The sequence below is a fragment of the Macaca nemestrina genome, chromosome X, assembly GCF_043159975.1.
Source record: "Macaca nemestrina isolate mMacNem1 chromosome X, mMacNem.hap1, whole genome shotgun sequence".
NCBI classification, from domain to species: domain Eukaryota; kingdom Metazoa; phylum Chordata; class Mammalia; order Primates; family Cercopithecidae; genus Macaca; species Macaca nemestrina.
In genome coordinates, this window is record NC_092145.1 from 5,714,173 (window position 1) to 5,735,361 (window position 21,189).

General features: G+C 46.5%; 1 long non-coding RNA gene across 1 annotated transcript in view; it reads right to left on the reverse strand.

Moving 5' to 3' along the window:
* Positions 1-19,912, reverse strand: part of LOC139360852 (uncharacterized) — a 63,041-nt gene extending 43,129 nt beyond the window's left edge. The window contains exon 1 of the long non-coding RNA XR_011618398.1: positions 14,448-19,912. This is a non-coding gene — a long non-coding RNA (uncharacterized lncRNA). The remainder of the gene's footprint in view (positions 1-14,447) is intronic.
* Between the last annotated feature and the right edge of the window lie 1,277 nt (positions 19,913-21,189).

Sequence of the window (21,189 nt, forward strand, 5' to 3'; positions counted from 1 at the left end):
CCAGAGAAGTGGAGAACCAGCCACTGCAGGAGAAAACTGGTTGCACCTAACTGGGGATCTTTGTGGAGGGTCATCATATGTCCACACCAAGTGAAGCTCCTCATGGAACTGCAGTCCGGTGAGTGAAACAGAAAGAGCTGCTGCAAGGGGTTGCTGGTTGCTTCCACTTGATCCAAGGACCAGATGCAGGCTGAACCTACACATTGACTGAGTACAGCAACTCAAGGAAACACAGCCTGGGTTGGCAAAGCAGACGTAGATGGTGCAAGAGTTTGCTGGCTGATTTCACATGAAGCAGAGCACTAGCTAGAGGCTCAGCCCATGTCTACTTTGAGCCTAGCTCAGCAAGGAGCTGAATCTGGGCTCAGTGGGCCTCTACCAGGGGCACAGGCTGTATCTTAATGGAGCAGAGGTCTATGTGCAGGACCAACCTGCCTCCAGGCCCACCATAGTGCTGCTAAGAAACAACCCAACAAACTTCCCTGTGGGGCTGTTGTCAGTGCCTCACTAGAGCATAGCTTCAAGCACCGGCACAGAATGCACCTACACGCAGTGCAGCTGGGCCACTCTTGAGCCCTGCTCCCTTGCACCCCCAGCCACACGTAGTTAGAAGAGCACTGCCAGTGTGTGCAGCCTTGCCCAGTAAGTGTGAGTTTGCTGTGCTCTCCTTCTCTCCACCAATGCCCACAGGGCTGTCTCCAAGGCACCTGACTGTCCCCAAGACACTATGCAGGTCCTGTCTGCTGGGTTTCAGAAGCCTGGCATTTCTAGGTTTGGACAGAGTCCCACATATACACCAGGGTATACAGCTGAATCCCTTGTGCAAACCCATCTGCAGGTCTTAATCTGTAAAGTCTTCCTAATAAATCTGAAAAACTGCCAGTCCTTGGTTCTGTTTCTGTCTGGTTGGGAGATTGTGGATTCATAGCCATATGGGGAGGAGCTGACTGTGTGGGGCCTCAAATCCTGGGCAGCGTCTGAACAGGGATAGGAAGGATGACGATGGCAGTGTTCCCAGGAGAAGGCACTCCATGAAGCAAGGCCTGGGGACAGGACAGCATGGACTATTTGAGGGAAACAGCAAGGTGTGCATATTTTCTGAACTGTGGTTGGTTGCTGTCTCCTGGGCCTCCTCAGCATGTTGTATGTTGCTTCATCAGCATTTGTCTCCCTGGTTTCAATTGCCAGCTCCTCTTCTGTTGCTCTGTTCTCAAAGGTCAGATCTCTGCACAGGGTTGCCCCAGCCCTCTCATTACACACCCCCCAGCAATCCCAGCAAGACCCGGGGTTTCAAGTAGGTACCATCTACAGTGAATCATCTGCAATGATGGAAATACTTCATATCTCCATGCCCAGTACAGCAGCCAGGAGCCATGTGATATCCATTGAGCTACTGCATATATAATTAGTGTGACTGAGGAGCTGAATTTTAAATTGTAATTAATTTATGTTTTAAAATCTCTTTCCTTTTTAAACATTTAAGTATTTATTTATTTAGAAACAGGATCTCTGTCTGTTGCCCAGGCTGGCCTTGAACTCTTGGGCTCAGGCAATCCTCTCACCTCAGCCTCCCAAGTAGCTGGGACTAAAGGCACGTGCCACTGCACCCGGGTAATTGTAACTAATTTAAACTTCTGTCTTTTCTATGTTTAATTAAAAAATATACAGAACACAACATTTGCCATTTTAACTATTTTTAAGTGTACAATTCAGTGGCATTAATTACACTCAGGGTAATTAATGTGCAACCACCACCACTATTTCCAAAACTTTTCATCACCCCAAACAGAAACTTTGTACTCTGCTTTTTAAAATTAAAATTAATTTAAATTTAAATAGCAACGTGGCTAGATGTCACCATATTGAACAACACAAGTTTAGTAGTCAATAACCTTCAAATCAGTATCTCCACCCTAGACCCACCCTCTGCCCTGAGTCCCAGTCCTGGATGCCCAACTGTCTAGTGGGCATCATTCCACCTGAGTGCCCTACTAGCACCTAAAACTCTATCTTTCCAAAATCAAACTCATTGTCCCCACCCCTACATTCCTATACTGCTCCCTCTGGGTTCCCTGTCTTACAAAATGACACCACCGGCCACCCAATGGCCAGAGTCAGAAAGCTATGAGTCATCTCAGGTGCCTCCCATTTACTTTGCTTACACAGCAAATTATTTTCAAGCTCTGCGGACTCTGCCTCCTTGACTTATCTCAACTTGGCCCCATCTTCTCCTTCCCTATTGCCATTCCTCAGGCCTCGATCCCTACTCCACACTAAGTCTCCTCCCATCCCTTTACCTCCCATCCCTTTATCACCATGCCTCTGTCCCTCAACACTGGAGGATTGGCAGAGCAGCTAGGTTTTGTTATTCAGGTGCTGCCCAACCTCCACCCTACCCCCAGTGCAAGAGCTCAGCTCTCTGGGCAGACCAAGACCTTATCAAGTTAGGGAAAACCAGAACAAAAAAGATGAGGAGGTTATCCTGGCTTCTGGGAGAGAGCCCAAGGACAGCCAGGAAGCAGTGGGAGCAATCTCCCTACACGAGGGACCCCACAGATTGGGATTCAAATCCTAAGTCTGTGGCTAAAAAGATGCCTCAGTTTCCTCAACTGTAGGATGGAAATAATTATTTTCCACCCTTTACTGTGCTGGGAGGATTAAAAGAAGCAATGGAGGGAGAGGGGTCTGACATGTCAAAGGTACCAGGTCAGCTTCTTTAGGGGCAGAAGTTACTGGTCCCAGCTCACAGAGGAGGCAAGTGGATGGGGAACGTTATGGCAGGATCTTGGAGGTCATTCCAAGACAGAGAGGAGCAAATGCCCTCCTAGAAAAGTGGCCAAGTGAGGTCACTTACAACTTCATTTTCAGAGTTGCCTTGCCAAGTCCCCAGTGTTCCCTGAGCAATGCCAGCTTGGCTGACGGGCAAGCTCTCCCAGTAGGGAGGTTTCTGTCTCTGGGCCTTTGGTACTCTTGATCCTGGGGCGTTGAAAGGGGAAGTGGGTGCCTGCTGATAGTATGCTGCCTGCTGGGCCCTGGGTGTGCCCACATGGTGGCTGCTGAAGGACTGCTTTCTCCCAGTGCCTGGTGGTCATTCAGTCATTAAGAAGGGGTGAAAATTTTACTTGGAAAGAAATAGAGAAACTCTACTTTTGAGAAAGTGAGTCATCAGCACTAAAGGTCTAGCTGAATCTTCTGATAGCAGAGATAGCTTTTTTTTTTTTTTCTGTTGGTTAATGATGTAGGCAGTGAGCATAGAGAGCATCACTTCTGCCTTGTTTAGTGAAAATTCAGCTATTCCCAAGGCCAGCTCTTCAGGGGGACTGCCCTTCCCTTTGGGGGTCATTGGACAGGACGCACAATAGGCATTCTTTCCTGGAGAAGGGTGGGGGCAGGACATGTGGCCTTCACTGAGATGGAATGCAGAGCCTCTCCCTGGCTAGGCTACAAGGACTCCTGTTTTGAAGACTCTGTCCTGGGCTAAAGTGAGCAGTAGTCAAAAGCCATACCTCAGAGCTGAGACCTGAACTGAGACTCTCCCAGAAAACACCTGGGGCCTGGCAAGGTATTTCTGCAAAGGAGTTGTAAGTGGCCTCATTTGGCCACTTTCCCAGGGGTCATGCAGCCAGGCAGCAGGGAGACATGACTAATGAACAAGCCCTAAATACAGGCTCCCAGGTTGGCCTGGCTGTGGGGCCCTTAGACATGACTTGTCATCATTTTACAGCAAGGGAAACCGAGGCTGTGAAAATAGAGACACCTTGTCCAGCATCATGGCACACTATAGTGCTCACTGCATCTCCCACATTGAATAAGGGTGTGGACCCTTCCTGGAGGGTTTGAAAGGAACTCTTCCCCAAGCCAGTGTCTAATTCCTACATAAACACCCAATCTCAACACAATTCTGCACACAAACTGCATATCTTTAATGTCTTCATCCTGAAGGTGCAGTGATCCTGGGCCCTGATGGGGCATGGGGACATAAATACATGTTTTGAAGCAGAATGCTTAGCCCTGCATAGAACTCTGGATCTTTCCAAATATTACTGTGCCTTCTGTGGGGGTAATGCAGCCCACAGGGCAGAGTTCCCTGTGACTTTCCACAGAAATCTTTGCTGACATAAAAATAGACTGCTCAGACATTTGAATGCAGAGTTCTCACTCTCCTTCTAAATTGGGGAAGTCACTCTAACAGAGTGTTAGATACATGGTCATGGAAAAAGGATGCAAGGGAGGAGGAACAGCAGGGGGCAGGAGGCCTGGCTCCTTCTCCAACTGTGATTCCAAGGCCTGGGCTTGGGTTTATGGCCTGGCAACTGGGCTGTTAATTACCTGACCAATCAAAAGATACTCCCATGTAGGGGCATGCCCTGTGGAAACATGACTCTAGTAATAGAGCATTAAAGATTTTAGAAACCATAAATTTTAACCATCCACCCACCCCCATTTTATAAATAGACCAATTGAGGTTGAGAGATTCGCGTAAGGGCAACACATATTTTCTGACCATCTTGACATTGACAGTCACAACTGAGTGTTCTTTCTCCTACAGAAACATTAAGGCTATCACTATACCAGTCCCTATATGCTTTCCTGATGAGTCAAGCAACACTCCCTACTCAGAGCTTTGTGTTCTGTCTGATTGCAAGCATACCTGGGATAAGCACTCCAAACACATGGGACTCATTCCCAGGCTCAAGATGCTCTCTTTGGTCTGTACTTCCTGGTAAGTGCATTTATAAACTTAATGAGTCAGAGTGCTCATTTCAAAGACTATGTGCTCATTTCAAACACCACCCAGGGCCTTGGCCTGCACTTGGGCAAAGTAGGCACTTGGTAAAATTAAGGCTGGTAGTGTCACATCCAAATCCTGAGCAAATCAGGCCGACTGTACCTGACAGGGAGAAGCCTGATTATATCCCTCAGGCCAGCATCCTGCAGGGATAGAAAAGTACTGGTAACTCTGCCTGCCCTTACCCTAGATGCACCTTAAGCCGTGAGGGGTCTGATGATCAGTTTATCTCCAAGAGAAGATGATTCTTGAGCTGGAGTTCACAATTTCTTCTCTTGTGAGGAAACAGCTCATCCTTCCCCAGGTGCAAGCCAGGACAGCACCTATGCTCTGATGGCAATGTCCCGCTGAAGAAGCCCATGTACACCTGCTGTCTGTCACTTGCCCAGAGCCCCTGTGGCAGCATCAGCTGCCAGCTTGGCCCTCCCTGCATGTCCCACTGCTTCAGCTCAGAAGACGTCTGTGTTTGGTGGGGGTTTGGAGAGTTGAGGGTCAGGAGACAGGAGGAGCACAGAAACTGGCTTCAAACAGCCAAAGGCCTTTCATGTGCAGAAAGAGGGAGGAGATTTTATCCGAGTGATATTTAGGGACCCCTCGCTGGCTGATGGAAGCTGAAACCAGAGAGGCCTGTTTCTAATCACATATCTCAGAGAGAAGAGAATTTCTCATCATGGGGGTGAGGTCAAGGAAAGTCTGGATGACCATCTGTCAGGGAATGCCTGCCAAGGGTGGGAGGCCAAGGGCAGGGTGCTATGAGGCCTGTCCACTCTGGGATGCTAGGATTTCTCAGCTCCCCAGGCCACAGGCAGCCTTGTGGCCCACTGTCTTTTCTTGGCACTGTACCCCAGTATGAGGTGGGGTTTCCATGTACCTCTGCACGCCATCTTTCCCCAAGTCTGTCCACTGGCCTCCCCTGGCTCCCTGTGGGATGGCGGCTCTACCTGGATCCAGTATAAGGATGGGGATGGGAGTTTCTATTCCAGGCCCTCAGGGCACATAGTCTGGGCCTACCTTGTGACATGTAATAAGAACCAGAACCGGCTCTAAAGGACTCCATAAGCTTAAGGCAGCTTTGGGGTTCGCAGTCACAGTGGGAACTTTGGACACCATGGCCTTGAGAATATCAGATTGATCTGGAGCCTGTGCCACACTGGGGACATGCTGGTAACTATACAGGCAAGCTGATGGTCTTGTGGACAGGTTTGTTAAACTATAGGGATGCCATCCTTCGTACTCCACTCTTCTCTGTCCTCTGAACTTTCTGGACAATCTCTTCTACTGAATCTCAGTTGTGTGCCCACCTCTCTAGCTGTGACTGCCATTGCTCTCCGCATCACCCACCCCAAGATATTGACTGTCATGGTGGAAACCTACTTTCCTACTTTATGTCTTACTTTCTTTTCAAGTAGTACATTTTGGTTTTAGTACTCTGTTCACCAGAACTTACCTTCTCCTTTTTTCTTCTCTTGTCATCCTATGCTACCAGGGGATTGGACATGCCTTGGTACCCAGCCTGAACCAGGCATGAGATGCCTTGTTTCTCTGACATCCACCTTCTCATCCTCGAGTTTATGTATGACTCTAGCAGGCTGAATAATTGGCCTCCAAAGATGTCCCCATCCTAAGTCTCCAAACCTGTGAATATGTTACCTTATATAGCAAAGGTGAATCTGCAGGTGTGATTACGTTAAAGATCTTAAAATAGGGAGATTATCCTGGCTTTTCTGGGTGGGCTCAGTGTAATCACAAGAATCCTTCAAAGGTTTAAAAGGGAGGCAGAAGAGTCAGAGAAGGAGATGTGATGATGGAAGCCGGGGTCAGAGTGATGCGGCACAAACTAACAAGTGCAGTGGCTTCTAGAAGCTGGAAAAAGAAAGGGAACAGCTTCTCCTTGAGAGCTTCCAGAAAGAACACAATCTTGCTGACACCTTGATTTTAGCCCAGTGAAATTCATTTTGGACTTCTGACCTCCAGAAGCGTAAGATAATAAATGCGTATTGTTTTAAGCCACTAAAGTGCATGGTAATTTTTTACCTACAGCAGTAGGAAACTGATACAGTTGCTAATGGTGTTTAAACAAGAACCAGAGACACAATCACCAGCTGTCACTGGCTGAAGCAATGTGTTATAGAGGACATGATGGGCAGGCAACCCTGAGTTTCGAGCTTAGCTCCCCCACTTCCTGGGAGGGGAACCTTTGGTCAAGTCACTTCACTTATCTAAGCCTCAGTTTTCTCATGTGTAAAAGGGCAATAATAGAATCACAATCCTAAGGTCTGTAGTTTATAGTATTGTACCATAACAAACCAATTATCTGTTTTTGATAATTGTGCCAAAGTTGTATAAGTTTCTGTAACATTAAGGGAGCTGGACAAAGGTATATGTGAACGATTTGTCCTGTTTTTGCAACTTCTCTAAGTCTAAAATTATGTCAAATTTGTATTTATTTACTTATTTCAATTACTTGTAAATGCCTTAAGATTTTTAGACTCACAACCCTTAAGAGATATTGCCGGGACAACAGTTGAGTTCTTGGGACATTGCAGGTGCTCAATGAATGAACAGTAACCATTGTGGCTAGTACATGCTGCTGCTGTTGGATGACATGCTGCCTTCAGAAGCACTCTAGAAAAATCCTCAAAGAGGTACCTTCTTCACTGAGGACCCCAACAAAATCCCAAATGAACAGAGCAGGGAGGAAAGGATACAACATTGGATGAGATCCTTGGCAGGTTTGTGTTTCAATCGAAATAACTGGTATCAGATTAGGCGAAGGGAAAGATAGGTGCTCATGGGGCATCTCCTGAGGTGCAAGCTGTCTGGTCTGTTTTCCTGTTCGGGCAGTTAGGTGGTGTGCCAGGCCATGGGTAGGGTTAGCCATTGCACCAGTTGGGACAGCATAGCCCTCACTCCCAGTCACTGGTCCCTCTCAGGCTGCATCTTGGCAAGAGATGATCCTGCCAGTTGCTTTGAACATTTATAGTCAACAGACTCTTGTTTGCCTTTTCTTTCTTAATATAAGCAGTCTGTCATGCAGCTCTCAGGAACTGAAGGGATATGCGCTCTGTAACCAAGAGGCTTTACTTTTAAAAACTCAATTGTGGATTCAGGGCTCTTAAACTAGCAACAGACCAGCTCAGTCTAGACTTGAGCCTCCCAATCTAGAAATAACTCCATAGACCAGAAAGCAGTAAAAGCCTCCCAAGCAGTAGCCTTTTTTTTTTTTTAAATCTGGGGTCTGTCAGCACAGACACTGGATAGAAAAGGGTACCAGGTCTTGCAGTGTTTGAAAAGCTCAGCGTTAAGGCACTCCTTGCCCTCTTTCATTCAGCAGCTGCTAGCTGAGCGAGTGCACTCTGAGAAGAGGGGAGAGACCACTCTCACCTCCCCTGCACCCACCAGCCCCTCTCCAGGCTGCCTCCTCATAGATGGTGGGCTCCTTAAGGACAAGGCCCAACCCTCAGCCCCTTCTCCTAGTTTTGGGCTCAGATTTGGACACAGGAAATGTTGGTGAAATGGTGGAGCAATCCAATGGTGGATGGTGGAGCAAGTAAGTGAGCCAGGGGCTGGGGGCTGAGGGAATGTTGGGCCCTGACCACCAGAGAAGCCAAATTCAGGAGTTCTTTCCAGAGCCCCCTTTCATTTATTGCATTAATAAGTGAGGATTCTGGAGTGAAATGAGACAGATTTCTGTGCATGACATGACTAATGTAGGGCTTTTTACTGTTGATCACAAAAATAGCCCGAACATGTGGAGCCCCCACCTAACCCCAGACATGGATGACATCATGCTGGCCTCTGTTGCTTTTTGGGGGGAAGTCACACTGTTATCAGCTGTTTTGACCATGCAGAGGAAAGGGTCCTTGGTGAACGCAGCAACCTATGTCTCCAAAGGTCTCAGCTCATCAGCTTGAGCCGCGTCTGCCTCTTCCTGCCTGCCCTCATCCCAGAGGCTGCAGGTTCCACTGGCAAAGACAGAGCACTGGGCACTCTGCCAGTCTTCCCCAGTCCTGGATGGGGCCTCTGAGGGCAGTAGGGTGGCCTGTGATTCTTAGGAGCCATGCCATGGCCATCCCAGTGAAGAGAGGGAGCCCCATCCATCTACTGTTAGGGCAGAAGGGAAGAGGTACTCCTTGGGGTTCCTCTGAGCAGCCTGGTGCTCAGGTGCCTTTCCATAATGTATCTCCTAGCTTACCCTGCGTGCTGCTGCAAAGAAGAGGCAGGTGAAGAAGGGGGAAATGGGCAAGTGAGGACTATCTCAGACAGCCTCACCAAATGCTAGCTCCAGTGCAAAATCAATAGTTACATGGTGGGATCTCTGCTTTAAGAGACACTTGACTGTAATAAGGGATGTAAGGCTGCTGTTTCCCCCTCTTACCAAAGGGCTTAAAATGCACATGCTCTGCAACTTCCAATAGACCTGGCCAGGTTGAACATACTTTCCCAGATAAATCAATCAAAGGCAGCCATCTCCCAAGGTGAAAGGGAGGTATCAGACTAAACAATATTTATGGCGAAGACAGGAAGTGAGCTTGCTTCACGGGAGCTGATGGCAGCATGCACAGCAGGACCAGGGAGCTTGTCCCTGAGGTGAAGACCTGCCGCTACTATGGCAGCTTTCTGGTGACAAAGGGATAGCTTCATCCCAGATGCTGGACAATATGGTGCTGAACAATACCATCCCATACTTTCCATCATGGTTTCCATGCTCAATTCCTGCCCTCCTGAGCTGCAGCCTTGTGTCACCAAGGATAAAGCAGGGGCAAAGCTTCAGGAGAAAATGCCTGTAGCAAGACTCCTGCCCATCTGTAGACTATATGGGACTCACGAGGGGGTAAGGAGCACAGACTCAGAGCCATGTGGCCTGATTTCCAGACTCAGCCTAGTGCTGACAGGCTGGGTACCCTTGACAGCCATGCTGCTTTCTCTGGGCCACATCTTTGTCTCTGTCAAGCAGAGATGCAGCCTCTGGTCAGCCCACCCGATGGTTGCCCCCAGAAGAGCTGTTGCTCAGAGTTCTCCTAGGTTTTCACTGGCCAGTGTTCTAGCATGGCAGACCTGGAAGGGCCTTCAGAGATCATTTTCCCCAATAGTTCCATTTTATAAAGGAGGAAACTGAGGCCTAGAGAAGGAAGGGGCTGATCTGAGGTGCCGCCAGCCTGGAAACTACTTCATTTCATTTCTCTTTATGTTTAAACTTTTACATTGAGATAATGGATTCACATGTAGTTGTAAGAAATAATACAGTGAGATGCCTTATACCCTTCACCTCCAATGGGACACACCCTATTTTTGAAAATGAGGCCAAGATGGGGGTGGAGTATGTATGTGTGCTAGGATAGGGGAGGAGAGAACTAGGGTAATAGAAATGGTATTGCTCATTCAAAGCCAGGTCTGATATGCTTTATCACAAGCTGAAACTGCAGAAAGATTCTCTCTATACCTTTTTGCTGTATTCAAGGCTATTAAGAAAGTGGATTCTGAGTGGCGCATTTTGCCCATTTATCCAGTTGGTTCCTCCTAGGACTTTTCCTATACTTACCCTATTCCCTGTCCCCACTTTCTTTCATTTGAAGAATAGGAGGCCCCATAAATGGAAGGTATCGGAAGGCTTGGTATCTGCTCTGCGTTGGAGACTTCTCAGCAATACCTGAGCGGGCAGGCTGGCTTTCTGAGGAACCACCACCTTCCTTCTATGCTCCCTTCCTCTCTCAAAGCTCCACAGACCAGACGACAGCCCTTCCACTGCCCATCATTTATGAAAAAGGCAAACAGACCAGCTCCTAATTGGCAGGCCTTGATGGTCAAGCTGGATCTTTATTTCTTCTCAAATTCTTAAACACCAGCAAATGGCTAGAATTCACTCTGACAGACAACATCACTTAAGAAGCATTTCTGGCTTAAAAAAATTAGCTTCAGTCCTCTTTTCCTTGGGCTGGACATGGGGAACCCTTTTATAGCCTCTCAAGTATCAACTGTATTTCGATTTGGTTCTCAGCCATGGGCAGTTCACTCCACCTAACTTTTGTATAACCACTGTCAGAAGCGGTATCCAAAAAGAGGCTCCAATTACTCTCTTAGTTTGTGTAAATGCTCCTCTAGTAAAGCTTTTTACTTTTCAGCTGCAGTGAAAGTTGAAGACAAACCCCAGAGCAAGACAAGATGGGCAAGAAAATTGAACCACTCGTGAAGACCATGCATGGGTGGGGACGGGGGTGGGTATTGCCACATTCACACACATATGGCACTTGAGAGAGAAGAATGACCTGCGCAGAATCAGGAGGTGTGGGAAGGATGCAGAAGCATATTTATAGCAGGAGTTCAGCCACATCCATTCCTCCTGGCTTGAACAGTCTAAGTGCTCTCCGATGAAACTTTTTCTGATGATGAAAATGTTTCAGATCTGTGTTGGCCAATATAGCAGGCATTAGCCATGTGTACCCATGGAGTGCTTGAAATGTGATGGTTAGTGCAACTGAGGAATTGGATTTTTAATTGCATTTAATTTTAATTTATGTCAAAATAGCCGGAAGTAGCTAGTAGCCAACTAGCTACCATAGTGAGAGATTGCAGGTCTACATAATCCCAGAACAAACCTCTTGGAATTTGCCAACCTCTACCATGCACCCCATAACACCTCAGATCCCGCAATGGAAACTTCCTTTTTGAAATGTTGCTGGGTTGCTTTTTCTTGCTAAAAATTTGGTCAAACCCTAAGCACAGTTCCATTTTCACAGGTTGAGCAAAAGGCACACCCTAGCCTTGCCAAGCATCTCTTTTTGGGTGCTTGGGAGCCCAATGAGTGCGGTGCATACTTGTGACTGACTGGCAGGCTGCAGCAGGCACTTGGGGCCCAGCCCCAGGACCTGAAGGCATAGCATTGCTCTCAGATTCAGTCTCTGGTGACCTTCAGCTGCAATCTCTATGGCTTCTCCCAGTACGGCTGGGGAAGCCTTGCTCATTGCCTGGGAGGGGGATATGTGCATGGAATCAAGGGCAGGGAAGAGAAGAGGGGTGACAGGCTTTAGGCCTCTTGTAACCCAGCCCTGGGTCCCAAGGAGGAGGCTGAGAACTCTAATTCCCTTGGGAAGAGCTGAATGGTGAGATCAGATGATAGGGTCACAGGGAAGGCCCCCGGATCTCTAAAATTCAAGCAACTCCTGCAGGATGTACTGAGTGCCTGCTTGTGACACACAGGAGGTGTGAAGTGGTTACCCATGGAGCCCAGTGTCTGCAGCCTAGACCACTGGCATGGTCTAGCAAATACCTCTGCTCCCACTCAGGAAGAGGAGGCAGGTGACCAAGATAAGGCCTGCCTGTTTCCACCCCTTCCCAGAGCCCAGGCCAGCTGAGGTAGACCCCTAACTCCCACCTGCCTAACTTTGGCTTGGATCAGGCAAAGCCTGGGCGGGGTGCTAGAGCGTGAGTATGGGAACAAGAGAGAGGCCAGGAATGCTGGTATCCAGGGAATTTGAGCCCAGTGTGGTAGGGGGAGAAGCAAAGGGACAGTTGTTCCAAAGGGAGGGTTGGAGGTGGGCCCTAAGAAACAGAAGTGTGACCAAGTAGAAGAAAGAAGGGATCGAGAGTCAGACAGATCTAAGTACAGATACCCACTCTGTCATGTATTGGCTGTAGGTGTGCAGTTAACATTTCTGTGTCTCAGTTTCCTCACCTGTGAAATGGAATAATACTGTCCCTATATTATAGGACTGACATAGGGAAATGGTTATGTAAAAAGCATCTAGTCCATACTTTGATATATTATAGGGCCTTAATATAAACTAGAGTTTCACTGTAAAAGAAAGGTACACTGCCCCAGGTGGCCATGGGGCTGGGAAGAAAAGGATGGTCTGGGCCAGGGCACAGCAGAGAGAAGTAGACAATGTCACCAAGGAGTCTCGAGTAGGCAAGGGGGAGCAGAGCACATCCTGAGAGCAGAGGCTGGGCACACAGGCTGCACACAGATCACAGAGGGCCTGGAAAGTTGCATCTGACTTTGGACTATAGCCTCTATGCCTTGGGGAGCCATGGAAGGATTTAAGCAAGGGAGTAACATGGTCTGAGTTGTGCTGGAACAATACGGACAGTGGAAAATCAGAAAGAGGTTTGAATGGCTTATTCTGCCAGGCTGCTTGGGAAGAAGTCCTGGGAATTCACGGCCCTACAAAACTCCCAGGGAAGAGGAGCCAAGTGGAGCCTGCTTTTGTGGCAGTGTGGTCAGCTGAGGAGGGCGCTGGCATAGCCAAGCAACCCATTGGTGGAAAAGAAGCACCGGTGAGCTGCTTGTCCACTCACTATTCACACCTACTAAGCACCGAAGGAAACTGGCCTGTAGCTCTCACTTCTACTGCAAGGTTTCTTGTTTGAAATTGATGACTGAGCAGTCTTTGCAAGCACCCAGTGTCAAAGGGGACCACAGGCATCTGACTCCTGTACAGGTGTTGGGCTGCTACCCTGGAGGCAAACTGAATGCTTTCTGTAGCCCTATTTCCTGTGGTATCTTTTCAGAGACTCTACCTTTTGGGGAGGCAACCATAGGGACCCATTCCTCAGAAGCACAGGCATAGGAAGAAGCAGAAGTGGTTCCAGACAACTGGGACTGGCACTAGAGGAAGAACCCAGAGGCAGGCAGGTACTCAGGGGAGCAAGGAAAAAGTTCAAGAATTGGGTCCCAGGCCTGGACTCTGCCTCCCTTCCTGCCTCATGTCCCATCTGAGGCTCCCTGTTTTTGCTGAGCACCCTAAACCTCTGGCTGTTAGGTTTCCACTTCCTGACTGGCAGGCTGATGGCCTGCCCTAGTGCCTCACGACTGGGACCCCATCTGACAACCATCTAAGTCCCATAAGCAAGTGATTTAGGATGGGTTTGAGAGCCTTGGCAAGTGTGCATGGAGTAGCCCATAGGAGGAGCTGAAAAGGTCTCAGCTTATGTGGCGGAGAGGGCTGGGAGCTAGGAAGCCCGACAGTGTTTGTGGCTCTAGAGGATACTGAGGATGAACCTAAAGGCCTTTAACCTCATTTCCTTCCAAAAAAAAAAAGGCCAACTTTTTTAGCAATGAGCACTCCTCCCAGGGACTCCCATTGGATAGCTAAAGTCAGGCCCTTCTGGGGAATTTTCTTCCCCGAACACTTCCGTCTGGGTGTAGGGACTATGGAGGCCAGCACTGGCCTCATAAAACAAGCCTGCAGGAGCTGGTATCCTCAGGAGACTTGACATGAATGCCCAGATGGAATAAGCTCCTATTCTTTGGTAGCAACACATGCTTTTATGGGCTGGGAGAGCCAAGACTTTTGATAGGTTGCTGGGGAATGGGCCTCACACAAATCTAGAATGTTCTAGTTGGTGCCAAGCTATTTTGTGATTTTGTCTCGTGATCAAATCATGCAGCCAAAATTATAAACAGCATGCCAACTTTTAACATGAGTATCACTTTACCCTGGTAACAAATATGATCATTTAAAAAGTATAATAAATAACACATTTTTGTATCTGGTTTTGCATATTTCATAAGATACACACAGACTGAGAGCTTTTCAGAGATGAAGCAGAGCTAAGGGACCTGGAGGCTAACCTCTACATTCTGGGGATGGAAATGGGGAAGTTGAGTCCCAGAAAAAATGAAAATACAGGCAACACCACTTATGCATTTGTATCGTACCTTATATTTGCAAAACATTTCACCATCACTTGAACTTTCACATGCACTGTGGGAGGCAGGATGTGCAGTGGATAAGAACAGGTAATCAGGAACCAGATCCCTGGAGCTGGAAAGTTACTTCTGCGAGCTGGGCCAAGTCTCTTAATCTCCCTGAGCACCGGTTTCCACCTCTGCAAAATGGGTTGTTGTGCAGGTTCAGTGAAATAATACATAGAACATGTTTAAAGCCATGACTGACATACAGCATGGTCTATAAAAGTATTGGATATAATTTTTAAAAATCTTATCAGGACCTATTCTTATCTTCCTGAAGTGGGAAGAGCAAGATTATTCGTTCATTTGACAGATCAAAAAACTGAGGCTTGGGGAGATTGTCTTAATTTTATAGAACTAGTCACTGGTAGAGTCAGGAATCAGTCCCAGACCTCTACACTCTATGCCTGGCGGCCCTTTCTGCCACACTGACCACATCTTGTGAAGATCCTTCCTGCTTGCTTACCCACTTCGCCTATAAATAAGCTCAAGGAAACTTCTTTCTGTCAACCCAAATTGCAGTAAGAAAAACATAATTATACATACTTCTCTAAAGATTTGAGGTGGCTTATAGTAAAAACACAGAGGAAAAGTGGCAGTGGAACTAAACCTATAAGATAGAGTCAGAAACACTCAGAGAAAGGTGAGAGGTCATTTCACTAAGACCTGGGGGTGAGATCACTGGGACCAAAATACACTTGGCTCTGAGCTTCTTGGAAGCCAGAGCACGGGAACAATGGGGCCCAGATTCTGACTACCATTATTCATCGGGAAGTTTCTGGATCAAGAAGTGACCAGGGACAGCGGCAGAGGGTGGGGGTGGTGCTGCATCATTGCCAAAGGAAAGGGAGGCCCATGTACACCCAAATGGTCCACTGTGGAGATGCCACAGTCATGTAGACCCAGGCCTGCCCTGGAGACTTCACAGGCAGCTGAGTCACACCAGCTTCCCAGCAGGAACACTGTTTGGGGTAAGCATGTAACAGGCCAGGTCCAGCAGGGCTATAGCCAAGGAGCTGGAAAGTGCGCCTTCAGGAGACAGTTGGGCCACAGCAGCACAGTGAGCGGCGGTGACGAAGGGGTGGCTATTGGTATCAGCAGAGAACAGAATGGAATCAGGTCCAGAGAATTCCAGGAGCTCCATCCTCGTGCAGGCAGATAAGTGTGTAGGGCTATAAGGCTTAGAATTTTCTGTCTCCTCACATGCCTCTGTCATCAGCTACCTAGACTCTGGATGGAGCCAAAGTTTCATTCATCTGTGCCAGGGCTAGGCCACAAGGGATAAACACATCCTCAAGAGTTGGGAGAGTGGAGAAACCCTGATGACTTGGAAAGCAGAAACTTGGGTGTCCTTTAAAAATAGTGTTCCATCAAGACAAGCTGTTATGGGTTGAACTGCATCCCCCCTTCTACCAAATTGATATGTTGACATCCTAAATTCCAATACCTCAAAATACGGCTTTATTTGGAAATGGGTTCATTGACGATGTAATAAGTTAAGATGAGGTCATACTGGAGTGGTTTGGTCTCTAATCCAATATGACCGGTGTTCTTATTAGGAGAAATTTAGACATAGAGACACACTGGAGAGAATGTCATGTGAAGATGAAGGCAGAGATCAGGTGATGCTTCACATCAGGGTGACAAGGAATGCCAAGCATGGTTGGGAAACCCAAAGATACAAGAGACACATGGAACAAGTTATCCCTCACAGCCCTCAGAAGAAATCAACCTTACCAACACCTTGATCTTGGACTCCGAGCCCAGAAGTGTGAGATCGTACATTTCTGTTATTTAAGTCACCACTCAGTTTGTTGTCACAGCAGCCCCAGCATACTAACACACACACACACACACGCACACACACATACGTGCACACCTCTATAGGTACAAAATCCCTTTTCAAGGTACAAAATCCCTATAGGTACAAAATCCTTTTTCAAGGCCTGCAACACAGGGGAGATATATTCCTGGAGAAGCAGGGCACAGCAGGGACTGCGTGTATGTAAAACATTAGTTGAGTCTATATCAAATTCCCATTTATATTTAATGCTGATACAGAGATGCATAATAAAAATAGCCCCCTACCTTTGTATAGTGTACTATAGACTCAAAAACACCTCCACATTCACAATATTGCATAAGCCCCATCAACATAGAGTGGTGAGTGGTACCATCCTGAGTTTGGATGATGCTGTAAGGTGAAATGCTTTGTCTGAGGCTACACCACTAGAAGGCAAGGGGCAGTGTCATTTCCTCTCTGCCAGGCCAGTGTGTGAATATTCCTGTGCTCAGGTGTGGGTGTAGAGGTCACCCACACTTGCTTGGAGAGGACAGGGCTATTGCTTAAGAAAAAAGTAAGTGGACTTCTTAGCACTTCTCCCTTAGTGTCTTCCAAGACAGCATGATGGCATTCTGCCTACTTGAGCTGTGACCATTTTTGCCACCTTGGCTCATTATGACTTCATCTTTCTTTCCACTGACTCCAATTGTATTCCCAACTTAAGTCTGAGACAATCCTCTCTCCCACTGGGCAGCAGTTGACAGGAATCAAAGTTCTTTCACGTTCTTTATCCCATTTGCAACTCACCAAGTGCTAAGGAGGGAAGCAGGGCATGGAATGTTATCCAATTTGACCACTGAGGCAAAGAAAGGGGAGTGATTTTCCTGTCAGCACTGAGGTAGTTGGGGCCAGTGTTGGGACTTCAAATTTCAGTCTAGTTCAGTGTTATTTTTATAACAATGGATCTTATTATGCACCTACTATAAGCCAGGAACTGCCCTAGGTGTGTGAAGTACATTCTCATCGAACCCTTCTGTTTCCCATATGAGGAGGTAAGAGACTGAGATAAGGGAGGCAACATGCACAAAGTCAGAAAGTACGTAAGTGGTGAAGCTGGGATATAATTACAGGTCTGGCTGACTCTAGCTTGGCTTGACATAATCACCCAATGCTGTCTCCTCTGCGTCACCTCCAGAGATAAAGATGTGAACAAGTGGCCAGGTTGACAGTATGCTCCCAGACCCCAGTGGATGCTTATGAGGAACGGCCCCAAATGCCCATCATCCAGATTGTAGTCCAGTAATCCATTCAGGAAGTCCCCTGGCTCAGGGCCCAGCTCCTGAGGGCTATTTAGAGACAGTCTCATTCCTTCCCCCTAACTCCTAAAACCCAAGAGCCAGCTCTCTTGGAGCCTGGTGAGCAGCAGCCACTCATGAATACTCCAGTGACACCTTCTCTCTTGCTCAGAGCTGGCCTGGAGCCCAACTGGTATAAACCACCATACTGCCCAGTGCAGGTGACAAATTTTTGCATGTGAGTCATCCTTGGAAACTTTTGGGGCTTGACATAAGAGGGTCTACAGAAGCAGCAGTCACTTGCCTGGAATGCCTACCTCTGCTCAGAGGGGCCTATAGAGCCAGTGATTGGGGGATGTCCAGTGGCCCCATCTGCTGGAGTGGGTGATGCAGCTCACCTGCCTGTGACACAAGAGCTTGGCCCTTAAGGATAGTTCAAGAGAAAGAGAAAAATCTTCCTAGAGAGAAATCATTTTCTCTAAGAATTGCAAGCTCTGGAGATTTGCAAGGGAACAGCACAGATGCTGGGGAAGAAGGCAGGTGCCAGGCTAAATAAAGAAATGTGAGCACATACACAGAGAACACGCTCCTTTGTTTCCACAGGGAGGCACAAATGTATATTAATGAGGATTCTGAATGCCAGGAAATCAAATAACAACATAAACATCACAGTAAACACCAAAGCCCCAGCGTTGGCTGAAATCACTTACTATAGAAGGGGCAGAGGACTTCTAACTGTGTGTCCTGCTCTGAAGCCTTCCAAAGCTTCAAAAAGACAACTTCTCTGCTTGTAGGACTGGGACTTGACACTCTCATAAATAAGAGAAGCTCCTGAGTTCAGCCGTTGATACTGGAGAGAAGCCCTAGGAAGCTACTGCATGTGCTCAAAGGCACAAGAACAAGGATATGGGCTAGGATTCATGTTGTAGGCAAGGAGCTCTGTATGAAGTCTGTGACAAATTGGTTTATTGGTCCCAAGAGGTATATAAACCTTCAGATGGGTAGGAGATGTGGTGAGAGAGGCAACTGGAGAAAAAACTTAAAGTGGACAACTTCTTCCCAAGATTCCCACACCACAAGATGAGGGATCTTAGTGCACGGCCTCGGAGGACATGGGTGTGAGTGTTTGCACCGCTCTAATCCTATGCCAGCTATTTCCTGCCAGCCATATTGGCATATATGGATGGGCCAGTTGCACCAATGCCACACAATCCTGCTTTGGGCTTATGGTGAATATCTATCCTTTTTTTGACTGCCCACTATCTTCACTCTTCCCAGGTTTGAGAAAGCTGAAAAAACACCAGTTACTCACTTTCCCAGCTTCTTTTTGAAGCTAGGACACAGTACGTGGCTGAGGCTCAGGCAGTTCAGTTTTGGGTCAGTGCTAATGATGAAGAGAAGCAGGGTCAGTAGAGAATATGGCACAGAATCTCATGTCCTGCAGCATCTATATCAGGGGAATCAGAGGCCAGTGATAGCAATGTTGGTGAACAAGCTACAGGGTCTACTGCTCAGTGGTGTAACAGAGCTGCTCTTATCAGACTAATTCAGTGATATGATTTTATCTGTAAATCTGGTCATATGGCAACTAAGCCTGATTCTTAAACCTCCCAGCAATTCTGTGAGCTACCCAGTACCCTTCCTAGAAACCTTTTTTTTTTTCTTTTCTTTTCTGATTTAACAATTCAGAGTTAGTTTCTGTTGCTTACAACTAGGACTCTGAGAGGATCCATAAATCCTTATTGAGATTCTGGAATATGTCTTTCCCTATTCTCTCCACAGCCCCCCAGCCATACTTTGAGGTTCAACATAATTCTTCTCTCCTAAGAAGCACAGACTAAATATTCCATTTATTCTAAAAGCATTTCCTGGGTATCTGTTGTGAGCCAGGTACTGTGCTACATGCTGAGGATGTAGAAATAAACTGGAATATGTTTCTTTACTTAAAGATTTCCCATTATAGTGATAAATGAAGAATGAAAAAGAAATGTGATGAGGGTTATACTAGAGGCTAGATGAATCCCTGGCTCATGGTTTCCTGACCATGATGGGAAAATCAAGATGAAAAGTTGAGGCTTTCACTTTTGATAATGGGGGATTAGCCTTTCCATTAAAAATAGATGAAAATTCCAGTCAAAACATTAAAAATCATTCTCTCTAGAATGTCAAAGATCTGAAAAGATAAGGATTATGGGGGCACAATAGAAAAGAACACAGAATCAGAAAAGTGAGTGCAACATCTGGGACCTCCTTGGTCAAAGGTAATAGAAAACAAAAATTAGAATCAAATTAGCAGAAGATAGACTCAGTAACCTTGAAGATAAATTAATTTCACAACAGAAAAATACAATAACCAAAATAATAAACTCACTAGATAGGTATAACAACATAAAATACATAGTAAAATAAAGAATTAGTAAACTGGAAAATAGGTCAGAATAAAACAGCCAGAATATGCAAAAATAAACTAACAAGAAACATGGAAGAGAGAGTAAGGGGCATAGAGAATATAATATCTAATCAATGAATCAATATGTAATTGGCATAAGAGGAGAAGAGTAAGTGAGAGAGAAAACAGGAGCAGAAGAAATATTTTGAGAGCGAGTGGTTAAGGACTTTTTATAGTGATAAAAGGTATCAAACCGGAGATTCAAGAGGCCTGCAAACCTCAACAAGGATGAATTCAGAGAAAACTACACTGAGAGGCACATCACAGTAAAACTGCTGAAATAAAAGAGAAAATATCAAAAGCAGTTAGAATGAAATTACATAATGTTTGAGATTTACTTTGAAATGATGCAACAGTAGTGGAAGAAATTTATGGGGTTATAGATGAAAAATATGGTGAACTTCCACTTCCAGAAATAATAGATTAACAAGTGCCAGAGGAACCCCCCACTGCCCCGCCTGCACAGTAAACAACAAGGCAACTGCTTTGAGGCATTAGAAATTAGACACTAGGCTTTAGGCAACAGATAACACAAGACTGGAATCCCTGAGAGCAAGGGATGAAAACCACAGTCACTCCAGTTCTCTGCATGGGGAAAATTTCCCAAGTGTGGTGAAGTGAGCTGGAATCTAAGCAGTGAATAGTGGTACTACTGAGGTTAAGACGCAGAGATCAGAGTTTGGAAAAGAAAAACATGGTTATGATCTTTGGGATATGGTCCTGTAGATGGGAGAACTACAAATGAGAGGAAGCACCAAAAGTCCATGTCTTAGTTTGCTAGGGCTGCCATAACAAACTACCAAAACCTGGGTGGCTTCAACAACTGAAATTTATTTTCTCAGAGATCTGGAGACTAAAAATTCAAAATCAAGATGTTAACAGGGTTGGTTCTTTCTGAGAGCTGTGATGAAAGGATCTGCTCCAGGCTTCTCTTCTTGGCTTATAGTTGGCCATCTCCTCCTCATATCTTTTCACATCGCCTTTGCTTGATGTGTATCTTTGTGCCCCAAATCCTTCCAGTTACACTGGACCAGGTCCCCTCCTAATGACCTTAGTTTAATTTGATTAATTCTGTAAAGACCCTATCTCCAAATAGGAAAACATTTTGAAGCACTGAGGGCTAAAAATTCAACGTATGAATTTTGGGAAAATACAATTCAACATATAAGCATCCATGTGGGG